This window comes from Peromyscus maniculatus, chromosome 5, assembly GCF_049852395.1.
Source record: "Peromyscus maniculatus bairdii isolate BWxNUB_F1_BW_parent chromosome 5, HU_Pman_BW_mat_3.1, whole genome shotgun sequence".
NCBI classification, from domain to species: Eukaryota; Metazoa; Chordata; class Mammalia; order Rodentia; family Cricetidae; genus Peromyscus; species Peromyscus maniculatus.
In genome coordinates, this window is record NC_134856.1 from 119,919,373 (window position 1) to 119,935,654 (window position 16,282).

Consider the following 16,282-nt stretch of genomic DNA (forward strand, 5'->3'; position numbering starts at 1 on the left):
GTAGATACACTTGACAATTTATATCTAAAGGATTAGAAGAATCAACTATTTCTTTCTTTTTTTTTAAAATAAAAGTTCACATTTTGAGAGAGGAAAAAGAAAATGATTTCAAATACATAGTACTGGAGTTTCTCTATGAGTCTTTTGGTCAAAAAAGAAATGTCTTGAGTGGCCATGTGTGAGTCAGTTAAGGAACCCCTTGTCTTGGTTTTCACCTACATAAAGTTCCTGATTCTTAGTGGAGGGGGGACTATCTGGGAGGAGGAAAAACGAGATGTACTAAAAAGGGTTGTGGGAAAGGAGGACACTGGACAGCAGGGTGAATAAGAACCAAGTATTAAAGGCATATACGTAGGAAAACACCATAACAAAACTCATCATGTGGATTTAGTGTGCTAACTCTAAATATTAATGACAAGTCAAAACACCACCATACAGAAAGAATAGAAAAACACTTTATACTAACGATAAGGGTTACTCACATTTCAGTTTTCATCTGCATGAAATATTCAGTCCTTTGAATTAGTCAAGTTAAAGTATGCGTACGACTCAGCACGTTTTGAACAATGCTTCAGTTTACTCAACGTGACAGAAACAAAGGAAGACTTTGTCAGACAGCAAAACGCAAAGGACCCTGGGATTCCTAGCTTGAGATTCCTAGGTGGCAGCCCTGCTAATCAGCCTTCCATGATAAAACAATTTGATGATGTTGTGGTTGAACGTGAAATGCCACCCCCTGCCCCCAGTGGAATCACATATTTGGGCACACCATCCCCAGCTGATAGCACTCTTGAGGAAGGCTCCAGAACCTTTAGGAAGTGAAGCCTCACTGGAAGAGGTAAGTTCCTGGGGGAAGGCCTTGAGGTTTTATGACCCTGCCCCTCTTGCTGTGGACTCTGCCTCTGGGCTACTGATGAGGTGTGACCTGCTGGCCTCCGATCCTGTGCCCCTGTCTTCCCCTCTTGTGGCAAGCTTCCCTGCCATGATGCGGTGGTCCTCAAATGGTAAGCCAGAATGAAAGTCAGGTTTTGATCCTGGCAACAAGAACAGCAACTAATACAGACAAAGACAGAGACAGTAACAATACATTTCTTCTTTTTGAAGAATTTCTCGGTGGCTTGTACAGCTGCAGGAGGTTCTGAATTAGACTGTGTCTGGGGTGTGCACTTTATGTGGTGTCTTCAAAGTGACTAGCCTTGGCCATTGCAATTAGTGTATTATTGAAAATCCTTCATAATCCTCACATAGTTTTTTCCTACAATGAAGTCAAGCAGGAAGAAAGACAAGCAACTTCTACTCAAAGACAAAATGATGAAATTCAGGAGCAAGGAATGGTTTCTCAAATACAGTTGTCTGTGTCTCTATTAGAATAAGTGTTGATATTTCTTTGTAGATTGAATCTATGAAACCTATTCTTTTACAAATGTTTTTTAGCCTTACAAATTCATAAAACAGTAAGTAAAACACAATAAAGGAATATTACAAAGAAAATAAGACCCACAAAGCCCAGCGAATCAGAAATCTCATCAAATGGGGACCTTGTTAATTAAGTCTTGTCTCGTGTTCTGTTTTTCTGCAGTGCTGAAGGTGGAAACTCCCTCTGTATACCAGGCAAGAGCCCTCCCTCTCCCTGAGCTGTGCATCCATCTTTTTTGGATGCACAAAATACCTAGCTTTTGTCTGTTTAAGAACATTTATTCTGAATTCTAACTTTTCTCTCTCTACCTTCCCAGGACTCAATGTCAACTGATCATAGATAATATCACAGCAAGTAGGTAACAAGTGGAATCAGACATCCCTGAGCCCAAGACAGCTGCTGGAGAACACATTAGGAAACTTCACCCCTGACAGCACAAAATGATGGTATAGAAATGGAATTTGGAGAAGGCACATAGAGATACAACCCGGTACTTGATGATAAGGCAGGAAAGAAGCCAGGTCCTCCTTGGGATCCCCACACTGCTGTGTCTACCTCTCTAGCCATCGCCTCAACTTGGCCAACACTTAGGGTCTCACTGCATCCTAGGTGTCCTTATTTGTGGCCATTTTGTCCGCGTGATGCTTGTAGGAGTTGAATTGCATGTCTAGGGCTTAAAAAGACCCATCTGAGACACTGGGGGTGGTGAAGGGTAGGTATAAAGTAGAATGTTTTTAAATAACACTCTACAACTTTAAGTGTTTTTCTTGCAAATTTCTGTCCAGACTTCACTCCCTCCAACAATTTCCCTCCAGGTATAGCTTTGGCGAACACTTCCAGTATTAAATTAGGTAATTAATCCAGATGAATTTGCATCCAAATGGAGTTTTCAGGATTGTATCCAACTTGGCTTTTAGGTTTTATGACCCATGACTGGTTACATTCAGTGCTTATATCCTGTGAAATATTGTTGAAAAGTATGCATTTCATTTTTTGGTTATATATGGTGTAAAACAAGTCTAGAGGGCACATGAAGTAATTAAATTTAACACTTTTTAATATAAAAGAGAGGAATAATTTTGCTTTATTTCAATATTTAATATTGAATTTCTAGGTGATTCTAACATAATGAAAAGTTTAATTTCTTAACAATTATTTAATTGTTTTTGATAAAAGTTATTAATTTTGTAATATATGGTAGTGGAGTCATTTGTTCCAATGGGTTGTTTATTAAAGTATGGTGAGTGATTATAATAGAAAAAATGAGAATTATCTAGAGTTATTTCTTAATAATGAAAAGAAAGAAGAAATGAAAGCTGAAATGTGAAAGGCTAAGTAGCAAGCATCCTTCCTGTTACCTGAGATGTTTTAGTCATAATGTTGGAGTACTTCCATGTAGAGACAACACCAAAGTCATTAGCTTCAGTTCACACATCACCATGGAAACCAGCCTGCTGATCACTATGACCTTTATGACCAATGATGTGTTTTCTAGAGTGTTTCCAATGAAAAGTCAAGGCCATGGCCATGGGGATGCACTACAACCTAAAATCACCTAACTTCTTTTTGTTTTTTCTTTAAAAATAGGAACACTCCCAATCTGACTCATTTACGGTGCAGTTTAAATCTAGAATCTCACACAATTTTTCTCATTTTGAAAATTAGCTCTTTGAGAACTTTGTACAGTGCATTTTGATTGTATCCACTCTTCTCCTCAACTCCTCTCAGACCCCCCTCCCCCCATTCTTTCCCCACCCAACTCATTTTGTCTTCCTTTATTTTTATTTTTCGAGACAGGGTTTCTCTGTGTAACAATCCTAGCTGTCCTGGAAGTCACTTTGTAGACCAGGCTGGCCTCTAACTCACAGAGAACCGCCTGCCTCTGCCTCCCAAGTGCTGGGATTAAAGGTGTGCGCCACCGCCACCCACCCTCCCTTTCATTTTTAAACTTAAATTTATGTCAGCCATACATTCATAGATATGTGGCCACCTGCTGGAGCATGGCTGACAGAGCTACACATTAGAGAAAACTGGCTGGCTTACCTTCTCCTAGCACCTCTCTGTTGCCAACAGCTTTTCAGCTAGGGGCGGAGCTTCAAGCCCTTCTCCCTTCTCCGTGCTGGGATTTGGTTTAACATGAGTTTACATAGGGTATGTGTTTGCTGTCACAACCACTGTGGATTCACATGTATAACTACCCTGTTGTTGTGTGTAGAAAACACTCTTTCCTTATAGTCATTCATCGCTGCTTGCTTTTAAAACTATCTTAGGTAATTTTTAAAATCTCTTAATTTGAAGCAATATATCTGATGGGAAATATCTTCAAAGAGAACTCACCACTCCATCTTGATTTACTTTGATTAACACCTGGCTGGCAATGATTGAACTTTCCACACTATTCTCTTACACAGTTGCCAACCAGATTGTTGTTTTGTGGGATAAAATGTTTGTTTTGAATATTTGGGGTTATGTTTGTTTTTGGAGCAAATTATTCAGATAATCACTCTGGTTCACATGTGTTTGGCCAATGAACAAGAAACTAGCACATGGAAGTTCCTTTCTTTCCTTTCCTTGTCTTTTCTATTTCATTTATTTTAATTCATTGCACTGGAAAATAATCTTGGTGGCCTCCATTACTTGAAATATACTTTACCTTCCAAATTAAACTGAGTTTTGTGTCAGCAAAACACCTCTCTATAGGCTGGCTGAGCATATTGTAAGGAGACCTGATCTTTTTTCATTCTTTAAATTACAGCTCATTCATTTAAAGGGATACTTGTCAAAAGAAAGCTTTAAGTAGTGAGCTAAAAAAGCACTGTTAAATAATTGAATTGACTGTGATAAAATTGCCTTAGTTTAAATAGACTAGTCTGTTTAATGAATTGTGCTTTTATGGGGTGAGATAAATCTATGTGAACTCAAGTGGTTATCCCAGGAACACTGAGTGTGGCTAGCATGTAGGAGCATCAAGGAGAGCTGCTTGCAATAACATGGTTGTATTTTATTAAAATTATGCTCTGGAAGCATTGTTTTCTGCCAGATTAACACAGAAGTAAAATATATTATCAAGCCGGCATACATATATCACATTTCGGATCATACCCTATTTTTCTTCCTTTGAGTAGAGATCATAACTAGATGCTTAATTAAGAACACAGCACCTTATTTCCAGTTCTAGGAGGGCATTCAACTTAATAATCTTCAGCACTGGATGAAATTATTTTGGCAAAGAGGTTGTGGCAGGAAATTAGTTTCATGTTTTAAAGTAAATTTGGCAGGTTGGCTTTCCTGTTTAGTGTTGAAAAGGGGGTTTTATAACACGGGATTAAGCTACCATACAGGCAGTTTGTGTAGCAACGATGGTTGTCCCTTCAAAAGGGACCCTTGGGTGGACTCTCCTGTAGCCCTTGATTATACTCCTCCTGCTGTTAAGGCTTGAAATGCATTTTATGCACTTCAAAACAGGGAGGCAACTGACAGGGGAAAGTAATCCCACCCCACGAAGACAAGCACAGACATAAAGATCTGTTCTCATCAAAAAGGAATTGCAAAGTAAGACTGTGGATCATGTACCGTGTTGGCAACCTTTTCCCCATTTGGTTGGAAGGTGGCAACTGTTTCTTTGCTATATAGGTCAAGGCTCACAGAGTCAGGGTGAAGGCAGATAGGATCAGTTTGTGCATAGCATTGAACTACTCCACAGTTTAAGACCATGGCATCTCTATTTTAGTGTCAGTTTCCCGAGAATAACTCCTTAAGTGAAGGCAAGATTCCTTTTACTAAAGGCACAGATGTCATTATGGGACTTTTGAAAAACTTAGAAGGATTGCAATGAGATACTGAAGATCAAATTCATGCTCAGAACATAAACCCAGAAACATGGAGCTGATGATCTTCAAGCCATGAATTAGTTTGTATTACTAAAGAAACTAGAAGGTTGCTGTAGCTGAAATAATTTACGCATGTTACAGAATATAATTCCTCTGTTTTTAGGATATTTCAGTTAGATTTTTTTTTTTCCTTCTCAGAACACACTTTATTGGAGCGCCTCTTGGTTAAGGGAGAGCGGGAGGTGAGGGGCTTCAGTTAGATTTTTAATCAAAATTCTGATAGTGTGTGTGTGTGTGTGTGTGTGTGTGTGTGTGTGTGTGTGTGTGTGTGTGTGTACCTGTACAGGCACATGTATGCTACAGCATCTATGGAAATCAAAGGGTAAGTTTCAGGAGTCAGTTCTTTCTTTCCAAGGAGGGTCATAGTGATCCAAATCAAGGCATCAGGCTTGCATGGTAAGCTTTTACCTCTGGAACTATCTCACCAGCCTTCAATTAGACATTAAAAAAGAAAAAGAATCAATCTTTTTTTTTTCATTTTTTTTTGAGACAATGTTTCACAATGTAGCCCTGAAACTCACTCTGTAGACCAGACTGGCCTTGAACTCACAAAGATCTGCCTGTCTCTGCCTCCCGAGTGCTGGGACTAAAGGCATGCACCACCACCGCCTATCTAGAATCAATTTTTCCGTTTTCTGTTTCTTGTTTCAGAAGTTATACATGCTAGCTATCAAAATAAACAAGATCTATAAATCTCTACATTCATTGCCATTCAGAAGTAATTTATTGAGTGTCTGATAGGTGCATCACACACTTATGGAACTTGTGATATCTTGTGGTGGTATTCTAATTGTACTGAAATGTGATTTTGATTGTATGTTAATAAATAAAGTTGCCCGGGGGTCAGAGCTATTAGAGCCATAGACAGAGTGTGGCGGTGGTGGCACACGCCTTTAATCCCATAGATCTCTGTGTGTTCAGGGATACAGCCAGCATTGGAGACATATGCCTTTAAGACCTAGGGGGCTGTACATTCAGACAGTGACGAGGCAGTCACGTGTTTGGGTTTACAACCAATGAGAAGGCAGAATGACTAGAAAAAACGACTTACACACAGGAAATAGCTCTCTTTCGAGAAGCTGGGACACAGCAGGAGGAAGGGTGAGATTTTAGCTCTGAGTTCTGACCTCTTGGCTTTCTCTTTTACATTGTTTCTGTGTTTCTTATTTAATAAGATGGTTGGTTACATCTACAATAACTACTATCTATCTATCTACCTATCTATCTATCTATCCATCTATCTATCTATCAACTATCTATCTATCTATCTATCTATCTATCTATCTATCTATCTATCATCTGTCTGTCTGCCTTTTTATCTAAACATATATGTCTATGGCTACAATAGAATTAGCTGCTATTTAAACAAGGTCCAGGGTTCCCTGAGGCTACACATAAGGGAACCTATTTCCACCTGGAGGGACAGGTCCTGTGTGGCATACTTATTCCAAAAGAAAATCAAGGCTGATATGGATAGTGAATGAGAAGAGAACATTCTGGATGGAGAGGGCAGTATAAATGGCCAGGTCCCAAGACTGGATGGCCATTTGCCCATTCTAGGAACAGAGGCTCAAATACTGTACAGTAGTGAATAAAAAAGAGAGCAACAAAGAGCCATTTGGAGCAGGAAGTAGAGGAAGATTTTGTGGAGCCGTTTACATCAAGGTAATGAGCTATAGAACAGAAATGAACAGTGGTATTTTGTAGTAATGAGTTGTTCTTTGCTTTTCTTCTTTCAGTATTTTAAGAGATTCAAGTGTTGTCACAGTCCAGTGGTTCTCAATCTTTCTAATGCTGCAACCCTTTAATACAGTTCCTCATGTTGTGGTGACCCCCAACTATAAAATTATTTCTGTTGCTACTTCATACTGTAATTTTGTTACTGAGTGGTGTCTCATTTCCTAAGACCATCAGAAATATGTGTTTTCTGATGGTTGCAACCCACAGGTCGAGAACCCCTGACATAGTCTGTTTTCTGCTTCTGTAACAATACAGCCGGGATGGTAATTTCAACACAAAGAAAGCTCACTTAGCTCAGGGCTCTCAGGGTCTTTGTGTGGCATCTTAACAAGGCAGAGCATACTACAAGGCAAGGTAGCAAGTGTGCAACTGTGTGCTTCTTTCTTCTTGAGCTTATAATCCCACCAGAGACATTCTGGGGCTCCCACCCTTATATCTATATCTAATCAAATCACCCTTTCAAAGACACACCTCTAGACATCACTTAGCTATTAAGTCTCAGTGTGAGTTTTGAAGGAGAAATTCAAATTATGGCCAATATTTTATACTGGTTAGGATGTGCTAATCTTATTTACTTTGTAGCTTCATTTTCATTAAATGATCTCCTATGACAATTTTGAGGCCAAGTAGTCTCACAAAGTGGACTTTTTATACTCAGCTTCACCACGCTCTTAATTTGGGCCTTTGGAATTTTGTTTTATTTAACAATGTTCAGCATCTTTGATGAGACAATATCCTTGTAGATGCATGCTTTCATGGATCAATAACTACTAAAAGTTTTTAAAAAAAAATTCGCAAAGAACAAAAAGAATTGCTCCATTAAGAGATAAGGGCAATTGAAGCTTTTAATATAAAATGCCAAACTGCCTTCCAAAAATGCTGGAACAATTATTTCCAGGGTTTTGTGAAAAAACGTCTGTGGTCGATACATGTTTTTAACTTAGATGATAAAGATTGTTGGGGTAATTCTCATTTTCTGTGCTTTTGATGTGAATAGATATTTTCAAGACTAGAAACTATCTGATGATAGAATTTTAAAATTTATTGTATTCCTATGTGGTTGCTCTTAGTTCTGTGACATATGTCCCCTAGGATGTCATTGTACCATGATCAATAATGTATAGCCATTGGGTAGTGTGAAGACTTTCCACCCATGTAGGGAGAGAAAACAATTAGACATACATTGAAAAGAAAAATGTAAACGTCTACTTTGAAGTGAATTATTGAAATGAACAAATGTCTTCCAGATGGTGTTCAAAACCAAAATAGGATAACAGAATCAAACACAGAAACAAACACAGAAAGTGCCAAGGTGAGTGGGCACAATGTGTGTTTTGGTGACAATGAAGGCCACCTTCCGATACTCCACAGCTCTGTTGAATGATCGCTTCACATCTCCACACTAGGTTGGTGCAGCCCCACCATGGGCTTTCTCACTAGCCCCAGTTCTGACTCTTGGCAGGCTCCCAGCTTGATCTGCCCCTGGCTCCTTGGCTTCTACTTCTGAGTCTTGTTTTCTGTAGTTTTTACTCATTGATATCTTTGATAGTTTTGGCTTCTCTTGACTCTCTCGATGGACAGAACTTTCTCACACCAAGTCCCCATTTCACCCCTCGAGAACTACTTGGGAGACATACTCAGTTGTATTTGCTGGGACCTCCCTGATTATGTTCTTGTGTTTCAACAGAGATTTGGTGAAATAAATAAATATGTATATAGTAATTTATCAAATAATTTTTTATATTCTCAAAAATCACATATATGTTTATATAAAATTCCTTTTATGAAAATGGACAAAGAGCCTGAGCGGTGGGAGAGAGTTCAGTCTGTAAATGTGCTTGCCATGCAGGCATGAGGACTCACTCTGTTCCCAAAACCCATGTACAGAGCTAGACTCAGTGGCATATTTTTATAATCCTAGTGCTGGAGAGAAAGAGTCAAGACAACCCCTCGGGCTCACTGGATGGCCAGCCTGGCTTAATTAGGAAGTCTCAGGTTCAATGACAGACTCTGTCTAAATAAGCACAGTGGAGGAACAACACCAGAGATTGACTTCTGGCTTCCAAATGTACACACACAGTTATACATACACAAACGTGTACATAAATGTTTTAGTGGTTTGAGTAAGAATGGTCCCCATAGGCTCATATATTTAAAAGCTTGCTCCCCAGGGTGTGGATATACTTGAAAGGATTAGGATTAGGCAGTGTGGCCTTGTTGGAGAAAGCCTGCCACTGGAGGTGGGCTTTGATAATTCAAAAGACATGCCAGGCTCAAGCTGGCTTTGTCTCTGTCATGTCCCCCAACCCCTCAACCTGCAGATCAGGATGTAGCTCTCAGCTACTGCTCCAGTGCCGTGTGTACCATCACGCTCCTTGCCATGACAATAATGAACTAAACCTCTAACACTGTAAGCAAGCCCCAGTTAAATGCTTTCTTTTACATAAAAGTTGCCTTGGTTTTGGCATCTCTTCATGGTGATATAACATTGACTAAGACAGAAGTTGGTACCAGGGACTGGGATATTGCCACGACAGGCCTGACCATGCTGTTTGTTGGAGGAACATGGAAGATTTGGGGACTTTGGACTTGGAAAGTACTTGAGTGCTTTAAGCAGGGCTTAATGGGTCATCCTAGAAGGGTGATTTGAACTGAGGGGCAGGGGGTATCCCAGCTCAAGAAGTTTCAGAAGGGAAGAATATCAGTAACTGTCTTAGAAACTATTCCTGTGATATTTTGGCAAAGAATGTGGTTTCTTTCTGCCCTTGTCCTAAAAATTTGCCTGAAGCTAAATTGAAGAGTTTTGGATTAATGGTGTCGGCCCAGGTGATTTCAAGGCAGCCTAGTATTGACTGTGTCACGTGGTTACTCGTGGTCACTCTTATGCAGATGTACAGTGGAAGGGGCAAGGAGAAGTACAAAATGTACAATTTGAGGAGAAAGGGGCATCTGGAAATATAATGGTACTTAAGTTCAGTGCTGAAGGAGATAAGAAGTTTAAAGAAAAACCTGATGCTAAATGGAATAAAGGGTATGGCAACCTCAGGACAAGACCCCATCCAGCTAAGCTTCCAACTTGCAAAAGGAACTAAAAAAAATAGTTTTAGCAGTAAAGAAAAACAACAACTGAAAGCTTATGCAAATGTAATTGAACAAGGATGCCCAATTCCAGCCCCATCAAGTAACAGCACTTGACAGCTTTAGCTATGTGGTTCTGGTTTCAGAGTCAAGGATACAAAAAGGGGACTGAATCTCCCCCTGAGGCTAAAGAAAACCGCTGAGGTCAGACATGTGTCAGGGTATCCCTGCATGGAGGCCCAGCAGAGAGGTTGTTGCCTGAAACTGTGAAGGTGAAGCCTATATTTCCTTGGTGACCCTGAGATGATGGAGATGCCAGAGTCATGGCACACTTACTAAGGACAGCTGAAGACTGGATGTGGAACCAGCACAAAAGAGAGAAATGTGTTGTAGTCAACAAAGCTGGAAGGAGTCTGAGATCTGAAGTCCTTTAACATGAGACATGGAGATGTGGAATTTGGAATTTGCCCAGTTGGTTTTTGTTCCTGTTTTGGTCCAGTATTTCTTCACAATGCTTTCCTCCCTTTGGAAAGGTCATGTATCTCCTGTGCCATTGTAGGTCTTAAGTATGTGATCTGTCTTTTGATTTTGATTTTATGGGGAGTTACAGTTAAGAGATTACCTTGACTCTCATCTCAGAAGAGACTTTGAACTTTTAAACAGTGTTGAGGCTGTAAGAGCCTATGAGGATACTTGAAGATGGACTGAATGTATTTTTGCATTATGATACAGAGGCCAGGGAGTGGAATGTGGTGGTTTCAGTAAGAATGGATCCTATCGGCTCATATTTGAATGCTTCGTCACCAGGGATTCGCTCTATTTGAAAGGATTAGGATTTGGAAGTATGGCCTCTGTGGAGAAAGTCTGTCTCTAGAGGGAAGCTTTGAGGTTTCAAAAGCTCAGGCTAGGCCCAAGGTCCCTCTGTCTCCATCTATGTGTCTCTTTTCTGTCTCTGTCTGTTTGTCTGTCTGTCTTTCTGCTCTCAACAGTTGCTCCAGTGCCATGTATACTGCCATGTTCCCCACCACGATAACAACGAACTAAACCTCTGAAACTGTAAACAAATCCTTATCTAAATGCTTTCTTTTCCTTGGTCATGGTGTCTCTTTCCAGCAATGGAACAGTGACTAAGACGCATGTACACATAAAAAAGTCATGAGAGACATTCTTTATTTCTTTTAAATACTTACATTTATGTTTTTAGTGAGAGAGAATTATGTTTGTAATGAGATAGAAGTGTGAAATAATGATTAATATATTTTAAATTATTTTATTTTTGTTATTACATATATCTATTATGTATGTTTCTATGTATGTATGTGTGTGTATCTGTCTATCTATCTATCTATCTATCTATCTATCTATCTATCTATCTATCTATCTATCTATCTATCTATCATCTGTGGGTACATATACCATAGCGTGCAGATAGAGGTCAGAAGACGACCCATGAGAGTTAGATCTACCTTTCTACCATGTGTTCCCAGGGATCCAACTCAAGTCATCATACTTAGTGACAGGAGCCTTTACCTGTTGCACCATCTTGTTGGCATATATATATATATATATATATATATATATATATATATATATATATGTTTTTCAAGGCTTTGCACCTTCCCTGGAACTCACCCTGTAGCCCAGGCTGGCCTTGAACTCACAGAGATCTACCTGGCTCTGCCTCCCGAGTGCTGGGATTAAAGGCGTGCGCCACCACCTCCCAGCTGGCCCTAATATATTAATATATTAGTTGAATGAATAAATAGACTCACAGTAGTTTTTTAGTGTACTCACATGAAGAGTGGTAACAGGCATTTAACCCAAATACTGGGGAGATGAAGCCAGGAGGTCATGATGAATTCAAGGTCAGCCTGAGCCAAGGAGTGAGACCTTGTTTCAAAACCAGAACCTGAACCAAAATTCAATCCAGAAATAGAACTAAAGAAACTCAGTCATTCTTGGCAGAATAGGATTGTGGGGTAGGAGGAGATTTTGTGAGCAGTGAGTTACGTTTTCCTTACCCTTGTGCCTTGAAATCTTTGTGGGCATACTGTTTCCTGTTCCCACCATACACATTTCAGAGTGTCAATCAGTGGCCAATTCACCAACTGTGGTCGGACTTCCAGGAATGAAGAGTGTTCGACGATTTGTTTCAAGTTCTTTGTGTGGGGTTGAGGCCCTGTGGCCCTTCTCCATCCATTTTGGTGTGTTCATTGATGTCATTCTAGTTCAGTTCACACTTGGGAAGTCATGTTGGTAAGTCTCTATGGGAATAGCTTCTGATATCACAAGGAGACACGGTCTCACAGCCAATCTCTGTCTCTTAAGATCCTTCCATTCCCTCTTCCCCAGTGTTCCCTGAATCTTAGGTACAGCAGTGTTTTGTAAATGTATCCATTAGGACTAGGCTCTACAACTGTGCACTTTTATTGCTTGTGGTTTTTGCAGTGGTCTTTATCGGTTGCAATGGGAAGTTTTTTTGATGGGGGGTAAAGACTACACTTATCTGTGGGTATAAAGACAAATGTAAATCTAAATATAAATCTATCATCGTGCAATGCTGGTCGTTGTTGTGGTTTGTAGGTGTCAAAACTGCATAAAACTATTGGTTGCCCTTATTTGGAAGCTTACATGGCACCTTCTGATACTATGAAAGCTAGTCCCCACAGAGGAGGCATTCAGGTCAGTTCTAGCTCAAGGGTCTCTGGACCCTGTTTCTGAAGTGAATGGTACCTTCAGCAGTAGATCCCTCTGGAGGGCATCAAAGGGCAGCAACAATATGTTTGGAAAGTCTCATGGACAGCCCTAGACAACAGCTCAAAACAAGACTTCTCATATTGGTATTGGGGTTTTGTTAAGTGGTCTTGGCTCTTTGGTCTTCCCCAGTGAAATGCATACCGATTGATTGTCCAGTGCCAAATGTTCAGCCCTGAAGACATTCATAGAGGTAGCATTATACAGACAGAGCATGTTGTTTTTAGGAAGTATATATATATATATATGTATATATGTATATGTATATGTATATATGTATATATATGTGTGTGTATGTATATGTATGTATGTGTATACATATACCAGCATTGTGTGATGATAGATTTATATGTCTTCTCTTTATTCTTGCTCAAGAACCTGTGAGGCTCATGCAATATGATTTTAGAAAATTATTTTCTCTAAGAAACAGATTTAATAGAGAAAACAATGACTGCATTCTTTATTTCTTTGTCTTTGTATTATCTTTTTTCTAATCTCTTCTCCTTTTTGGTTATAATCAGAGATTTATCCCCTTTTATTGAATTGTTCCGTTTTCCTGTTTATGCCTTATTTAAACATGGAATATATAGTAACAGTTTTTTGACTGGTCTGACACCATATTTCCATTCCAGTTCATGCAAAACATCATATAAACATAGATTAAGAATACTGCTTTCAATTCACAACACATCATTAAAACTCCCTATGGGTTTTCATCACCCAAAAGGTGAGATGCTCTAGTCCAGCATAAATATGTTCCACCAGTACCCTCTAAGGCTGAGCTGACCCACTTAGCATTCACCAAATCTCAGCGAACAATCACACCATTCTCTATTTAGTTTCCCAGTGTAGACTTCCATTTCAGAATGACTCCTTTTTTTTTAACTAGACAGTACTAGAGTGTCCAGTGTACACCCTGTAGCCCAGCTGAGATCTACTTGTTTATTTATTTACTTATTTGTTTGTTTGTTTATTATTAATGGGATCCACAAGGCTTATTTCCATGCATCCACAGATAAATTAAAATATCTTGTGACACTGACACAATCATCTTTTATACTTGTTCATTTATCTGTTTATTTCAACTAAAGGACAAGGCCTCTGATGTCAGGGACGATGTGTTTTCTCCACTCTTGCTCACTGTCATGTTCTCACATGGTACGAATCCATTGAAGATGCTCTTATCAGCAGTGATCACCAATTAAGGGACCACATTTTCAGAAAAATTGAACTCCAAGGTAATAAAGTGGGAAGTTCTGGACTTCATTGGTACCTTTTAGGACCTTGTGCCTGTCCAGTAGTAGGAAGAAAAGCAAGCTGGCAGGTGGATGTAACAATCTTGTTCTGTATTCCAGCTACCCAAGTTACTCAAGTACTTTTAGAAGACATGGCTATTTAGCTGCTGTTGTTTGTTTTCACCATTTAGAAGCTAGTATCAAAAAGACCATGTGTCCAATAATCCTCATGCACCTGTCATTACACTAATTGTTTTTCATATATTCACATGACAAATTATGGTCTCCATTTTCCTGAGCTGACACTGGGAGCCTATGGATCAATATCACAGAGCAGATCTGTGATGGCAAGAAGTTAATTCATTTTGGAGCTGAATCATACACTTCTATTTCCCTCAAACTTCTCTTATGGGGAAGGTTTCTCACTGTCTCAAAGTAGAATTCAAAGAACTGAAAAGATGGAAGAAAACTCTGTTAGTGAGGAGGAGAATCACTCCTTTTGGTGGGTACATAACCCCTAAATTCTACCAGCAAGGAGGACATGGAGAGGAAAGTTGTCGTCCACAAGTCGGTGAGAGTTCATTCTTGGTGGAGGGGGGAGAGGGGCATGCATAGCAGATGTGACATCTGCTGGTACTTGGCCTTCTTCTCCCAGAAAGAAACAGTTCGCTTTTCCCTGCCCCTGGCCACAAGAGTATTGATTTCACAGAGGTGGGAAAGACACAGGAAGTAAATGCCAAAGATTAGAAATACCAGGACCATTTTAGAAAATTGATGAAACAAAAAGATTTTTATTATCTTGCTTCTTCTTAGTCTGTCACCACAAGCTCTTTTCCCCATGTGAAAGAATATGTCTTCCCAAGTAGGAAAAAATGATTTTTAAAAGATAAGCCTGAAAAAATTAATTTAAACTTAGCCATATTAGGATAGCATTAAGGCACTCCCGGGTACATTTTATTGGTCCATTAATATAGGCCCCGAGTGGTTGAAAACACCTAAGGCATGTACTGTATCAATGAACCAATAAAACATGCCCTGAAGTGTCTTAATGATATATTACAACCATTTCTATTGCATACATAAATGCACTGTTTGCCTGGTGTCTTGCATAGTTTTCAAGAAAATCTTCAATTAACAAAAAATATTGCATCAAGAACTCTTACCCACAATAAAAAAAAGGAGCAACAAAGAATCCTGTAATTAACTTACTCAGGCAAGTTAACTGTGAAGTGACTGTGGATTAGTCTAGCATTGGGAACTTCCTAGAGGTAATATTTGGGAAGAACTTGTTTGTGGGTTTTACAATTGAATACTTACTTGCAGGGAACAGACACGGGCTGACAACCTGTTTATTGCCCCTCCCTTCACATACTCTAAACTGAGTGGTGGTTAGGAGATTGGTCAGATATTCATGGCTGACCCCAAGTGTCTGCTGTCTGTGCCCACTTTAGGAGGCTATCTTAGGTATTTGAGAAATATTCTGCAAAGTGATGAGGAATCCTGCAGTCACACAGGAAAGCACGAGAGACTCAAATCAACACAAAAGAACTTTTAAAATTATCTTCTCATAGACACTGGTTCTCATTTTTTTTTGGATTTGTTTTGTTGAGATGGGCTTTTCTTATTTAGCCCAGGCTGGCATCTATGGCAATCTTCTAGCCTTCCCAGTGCCAGTAGCACAGGCATATGCTACTCTGCCCAGCTGGATTCTTATGCAAGTTGCTGTTGACCTTAATGTCCTTTTACTAGTGTCACAAAGATTGATGCATTGCTGTGAGTGGAGGAAGCAGGAGGAGAGAATCAAGCTCCACCACTGATGCTGCTGGGGTGGGGGATGCCTGTAATTCCACAAGTTGGGAGGTTTAGACAGGAGGAGAGGCTCTCTGTGAGTTCAAAGCCAGCCTGGTCTATATAATTAATTCCTGGCCAGCTAGAACTACTTATTAGACCTTCATTCCAAACATAATGATGATGATAGTGGATATCATTTGATGAATGATCATTACATATCAAGCGGTGTTCTAATTCTCTTTGCATTCTTTAACTTTGCAACATCCCTATGAAGGAGGTTCTCGTAGATGAGATATCTAAGATCAAAATAGAAGCTTCTGAGTGGTGCAAACTGATATTGAATCTAAACAGTATAAATCGAAGTTCACACTGTGGCA